Source organism: Thalassophryne amazonica, chromosome 1 (assembly GCF_902500255.1).
Source record: "Thalassophryne amazonica chromosome 1, fThaAma1.1, whole genome shotgun sequence".
NCBI lineage: Eukaryota > Metazoa > Chordata > Actinopteri > Batrachoidiformes > Batrachoididae > Thalassophryne > Thalassophryne amazonica.
This window is the reverse complement of record NC_047103.1, coordinates 93,776,173-93,782,697: the sequence shown is the minus strand read 5'-3', so window position 1 is coordinate 93,782,697 and position 6,525 is coordinate 93,776,173.

Below are 6,525 nucleotides of genomic sequence, written 5' to 3'. Positions count from 1 at the left end.
TTAATAATTTTGATATGGCTTTTCTGAAAAAATTATTGATTGTATAGCGAAAACCTTTCAGCTATATTTGTAATATATCATTAAGTTCTGGTAAATTTCCTTCTCAGATGAAGATAGCAAAAGTAATACCTACGTTTAAAAAACCGGGGACAAACCACCTTTTTCCAATTACAGACCTATTTCACTTTTACCACAATTTTCGAAAATACTAGAAAAACTTTTTGTAAAAAGATTGAATAATTACTTGCAAAAGCATGAGATACTTTGTGAAGAACAGTATGGATTTAGAAAATCTAGATCTACATCACATGCATTGATGGATTTTATCGAAAATATAGCGACTGCAGTAGATAATAAGCAATATACAGTAGGTATTTTTTTTGATTTACAGAAAGCATTTGATACTGTTAACCATGAAATATTATTAACCAAATTACAGAAATACGGAATTAGAGGATTAGCATATGATTGGATAAATAGTTATTTACATGGTCGGTTTCAGTATGTTCATTATAATAACATTGATTCTGGACTTTGGGAAATTACGTGTGGGGTGCCCCAGGGTTCGGAGTTAGGACCCCTGTTATTTATACTATATATAAATGATATAAGTTGGGTGTCAAGAGTACTGAGGTGTGTCCTTTTTGCAGATGACACAACTGTGTTTTGTAGTGGTGATAATCTTGAACAGCTTTTGGATACTGTGGAAAATGAATTGGATAAATTCAAGGCTTGGTTAACGCTAATAAATTGTCACTTCACCTTGGAAAAACTAAATGTATTATATTTGGAAATAAATTGTACCTAAATGTAAAAATGTAACCATTAACAATATGGAAATAGAGACAGTGACTGAGAATAAATTCCTTGGTGTTATAATTGATAATAAACTCAGCTGGAAACCGCATATAAATTATATAAAATTGAAAATGTCAAAATCTATCGCCATCATGTACAGGGTCAAGGACACACTGTTACAGGAAGGATTACTCACTTTATATCATTCTTTAGTAGTATCATATATGACATATTGTGTGGAGTCTTGGGGTAACACTTATAAATCAAATACCAATCAAGTATTTCTCTTACAAAAACATGCCATTAGAAGTATTTGTAACAAACATTATCTTGAGTCAACGCATTCTTTGTTTATGATTTTAAATTTATTGAAATTTAGAGATTTAGTGGATTATATCACAATACAAACTTTGTACAAAGCAAATAATCGAGCCTTACCACTTTATGTCCAGAACCTGTTCAAGATAAGGGATTCTGGATATAGTTTACGAGGATGTGCTGTATTTAAGAGGCCTCCCGTATGCACTAATATAAAGGGTTTTTGTGTTTCAGTTAAGGGGGTGAAGATTTGGAATAAATGTCCTGTTGAAATTAGATTATGTAGTTCTTTAGTTTGTTTTAAGAAACGTTATAAAAACCTATTAATTTCTGGATATACTGGAAAAGGAAATTGAATTTAATGTATAAATTTGTTAATGTATGGTATGTATCTGTGGGGAATGTATGTATATATAGGAGTGTGAGCAAAAATGGATATGTATTTATGAGTCCTATTTTTTTTTTTTTGAGTATAAGTGTAAAATGTGTTGGACTGGATTTTTGGTATAGGGGTGGGTAACTTATAAGCTTTGCTTCTTCCAACCCCTTTTCAGACACGCAGTGCAAATTTTGGTTTTTGTTTTGATTTGTTTTGATATGTTGTGTCTGTACTGTGTTGATGCTGAAATAAATTTCATTCATTTCATTCATTTCATTCATTTCATTCATTCATGATGTCTTGGCCATGGTTGAGTTTGGAGTCTGACTGTTTGAGGCTGTGGACAGGTGTCGTGTCTTTCATACAGATAACGAGTTCCAACAGATGCCATTAATACATGTAACAAGTGAAAGACAGAAGAGCTTCTCAAAGAAGAGGTTACAGGTCTGTGAGAGCCAGAATTTTGAAAAGCAAAAAAAAAAGAAAAAAATTCAGTTTTGCAGATGCCTTTTATTTACAAATAAAAAATTACATATTTACAAATACAGATTTATGTGTAAAAACAAACACAGTGTGTTGTTTTTTTAAGACCCGGTCCCACTGGGGAGAGGATTAATTGCGCATGAATTGAGTATGCAAATTACGGGCGTTCGTTGTCGTCCGCAACAAATGTCTCAGTATGAAATATGGATATATTAATAATGTATAGCAAATATATGACAAACAATCATGGATGTATAACGCATGTATTGTTAATGCATTGCGCACGTGTGGCAGCAATAGAGGTTGTAATGCACGTGCGCGGCATCTACATTGCGGACATAACAGAAACGCACTCGGGCCTTTCTGCATCACTATTCACACCAACACCACAGCCTCTGGAGCAATTGCTTGACTTGGACAAGCTGATCACAGAGTTGATGTTCATGTTGTCATGCAAGGGTTAACTGTTTATGAGCTCGGGGAGCAGGAGGGGGGAAGCTGCTTGGGTGTTTTTTTTTAGAGTGTCATGAAAAGAGAGAGTTCAGCTTGCGTTGCGGCTTAACAGCAACTCTTACTTTTGTTGGTGTTCAATACAAGTCCTGAAAGAGAACCAAGGTCCACAGTTGACTTCTCTGCAGCTGGTGATTTACAGTATGTTGTTGGATGGCAGCAGCTATTACATCTTTGGGGATCCATACCTACATCTGTACGTCTCCACAGCTGGACAGGCACTGACTGGCAGGTATTTCGATTTCTGCCATATATAGTACTTTGGGTTTACATGATGTGTTTGTTATGCATTTGCAGACTGTCTGAAAATCAGCTGCAAAGCAGATTTGCAGATACAAACGCTTTATCAATGGCTAATCTGTATGCATTCGCTACAATTTATTTTAGTCCATGATGTGGACATGATAGGCATGCAATATATCTGTTTTACACACTGTCCCAGTCCACTGCCAAGCCGCAAATCCCCGTCAGTTGTGGATATCAGCGGATAACGGTGGATATACAGCGCATAGCTTGAGTATGTATTGAGTATGTAAGGCGGATGTCATCCGCAACCAAAATTTTGTGCAGCTCAAAAATCCCGGCAATGGACAAACATGCCTCTGTGGATAATTGCGGACGTGTGTGGGTGTCGGCCAACTTATACACGCATGTTTCACGGATATTGCGGATGTTTAGTGAATATGAGCCAATTTTGTGCGCAATCCATACGCAAATCTTCCTAAGGGCTCGGTCCCACTGGAATTTAGGAGGCCCAACCCCAGGGCCAGGAAGCACACAAGGCTCCCCGATAGCAAGGCCCCCCCAGCGTAACCAGCAGCAATGATTCATTACCACCTTGTTTGTCGTTTTTCAGACAGTCTGTTTGGAGTATTTTTGGATTTTTGCCACTTGTATTAAGTTTTGTGACAATTGTATTTAAACCATCACACTGGAGAATCAAACACTTTGGATTTTGCATTTAGCTCTTTGTGTCCTGCTGCCTGCATCCTGGGGTCAAATCTTGACACGCTGTAGCGCACACCGTAACAATGATGCCTATTGTGTGCGTTAATATGGGCCAAAATGTACACCAGAAAGGCAAGTAAAACTAGAATAGATAAAATGTGTTGGTGGGAATGACACCGAAAACGTTTGTTTGCACTCCTCCAGAATGTGTGGAAAATTTTGTAGCACCTGTGCATGAAACATCATCCCAAACTCTACATGAAAATCAAGACATCACATGCTGTGATGCCACCTGCTCAACAATGATACGTGGTGGACATTTTAGGAATATGTATCTGAAGAATTTCATATTTAAAGGCTACAGTCAGAAGGGTCTGTACGAGGTCTGTTAGAAAAATTTCATATTTAAAGGCTACAGTCAGAAGGGTCTGTACGAGGTCTGTTAGAAAACTATCTGACCTTTTTATTTTTTGCAAAAAACATATGGATTTGAATCACATGTGATTGCATCAGAGTTTTTTCACACCTGTCGGTTGCGTCATTCGCCTGTGAGCAGGCTTTGTGTGAGCAGTGGTCCACCCCTCTCGTTGAATTTTTATTGCGAATAAAATGTCTGAAAGATTTGGAGCTTTGCTACATCAAATTTTTCCAGAAACTGAGAGACCTCCAGGTGGACACCATTCAGAAAATTCAGATGGCTTTCAGGGACGATTTTATGGGGTTTTTGTCATGGAAAGAGAAGCGAAGGGACGCGCCACGGAGCTGCTCATGGACAAAACGGACAAAAGCACCTCCGTGTTAGTCTCACAGGATGGCTTTCAGTGGCTTTTCAGTCGTGTGACTATCCGAGAAATTGTGGATGAGCTGGACATGCCAGAACATGTCCTGTGAGGCTTCATCACGGCGTTGCTTTGTGCCATGCGGCTCCGTCCCGACGCGCGAATTTCTCCGCATGTCTGTCTCAATGTGCCGAAAAAGTGCTGATGTCCACGTCTTCTGCAATTTCTGTGGTAGTCAGAGGATGTCCTGGATCAACACAGCGTTCAGTTTGGAACTGAACGGCACATTCCACTGTTACAGGAGTTCTTGTCATGGAAAGATGAGTGGAGAAATTCGGGCGTCGGGACGGAGCCGCATGGCGCAAAGCAACGCCATGATGAAGCCTAACAGGACACACACAGACGAATGACGCAACCGACAGCCGTGAAAAAACTCACGCATGCACACAAAGGTTCAAGCTTGGCTGATGCAATCACACATGATTCAAATCTATATGGTTTTTGCAAAAAATAAAAAGGTTGGATAGTTTTCTAACAGACCTTGTATGTGCACTAATGTGCATGTTGCTTGTTAAGCTCAGTCACTTTCAGTGTTTCACCTTGGAGACTGAAACTTGTAATTGTTGACATTGATGGATATTTGTGTTGTTAAATTATTGTGTGAGTTGAACTAATTTGATAATGTTTCCAAATGAATTATTTTTTAAATAAAATGGTAAAATGAAAAGAATTGACAAATAATCGAAACAACACAGAAAAGGCATTATAAAAAGTCTAAATTGGAAATAATGAAAGGGAAACTCAAAAACTTTCTTCCCAATTATTCCCCCATTGGGAAAGATAAATTTATTGGTAAGAGCCAAAAGAAAATCTTTTGAATCACCTCTTATCAGCCTGGAAGATGGAGTTTAACTTCTCCTAATAAGATTAGTATTGCATAAGCTTGCTACTCTGTCACAGTGAATGGCACAATTAGCTGCAAACCTGCTGTCAGTTATGGAATCTGCTGTGAGAAATTAGGCTAAACTACCAAATAAATGAAAAGAAGGCCTATGCTCCGGCACAAGGTCCACTTACCTTCCCTTCTACCCTCTTTTGCTTCCTCACTGCCTCCACTTCCCCTCCAGCTTACCTCCTCCCACACTTCCACTTCATCTCTCCCTTACCTCCAATATACCTCTGCATTATCTCCCATTTACTCTCCCTGTGCGTCCCCCATTGCCCTCCTTCGCACTTGCCCAGCCAAACAGTCTCTCCTTTCCACTTATGGGATAATTTTACTTTCTCCCAAGTGTCTATGTGCTAATTAAATGCGGTGTGCACTGTCTGGTGAATGTCACAATTGATTTCTTTCTGCAAGAAAGTGGGGAACCATTTCTCTCAGAGACTAACCCCCTGCCCCACCAACACTCTACTTAAAACACACCCTCATACACACTTGCAGAGATTTCTACAGATAGTTTGCCTTGGTTTTGTACATGTAACCTGGCTGCAGTCGCATGGTTCCTATGATTAACCAAACGTTACAACTTCAGAAAACTAAAAGGACTCATGTTTAGAAAAAGATTATTTTTTTCCCCTTTTGGTACCATTAGGCATAAACTACTATCAGCTCACCATCACATTCTGAGATAGACAGATCATCTCCCAGTTAGTTACAGACAAATCTCTTCCTTGTTGTTGGTCATAAACATGTTAACATCTGTACATGAGCAAAGAGCTTGCAGGTCACACAGTGACATCAGGTCGAGGAGCATGCACTATAGGGCACAGTAGCTGTATGTTGTCATATAGCCGACATGGAAGATCTCATGGATGTCACTTAATAACACTGTTTGGTGATGCTGATACCTCTGCAGGAAAACATACATACAAGTCTCGAGGGTTCTGGTGCTGCCTGTCTTACTGTATGGTTATAAGACTTGTATGCTAACCAATGACATGAAAGGACAACTAGATTTATTTGGTACTTGGCGTCTTTGGTAGATCCTTGGGAACCACTTGAATGACTTTGAATCAAACAAATGGTTACTTAGGGAGTGATGTGTATCACTTGTGAAGATAACACCAGCTATGACTTGTGGGCATGTGGCACTTTTCTCTCAACACAATGCAGCATGCAATGGAAGAACCTAATGGCTGGAAATTCCAAGAGAATGCATGTATTTCACTTGACTGTGGTTGATAGATGACTACTATAAAGAGGTGAGAATGGACCAGTTGTCTGCTTGGGTGGTTGCCAACCACCTCCCAAAACAGTTCTGTGTAACTGGAGCTAAAAAACATTCGAACGGTTTTCAAGTTGCAGTT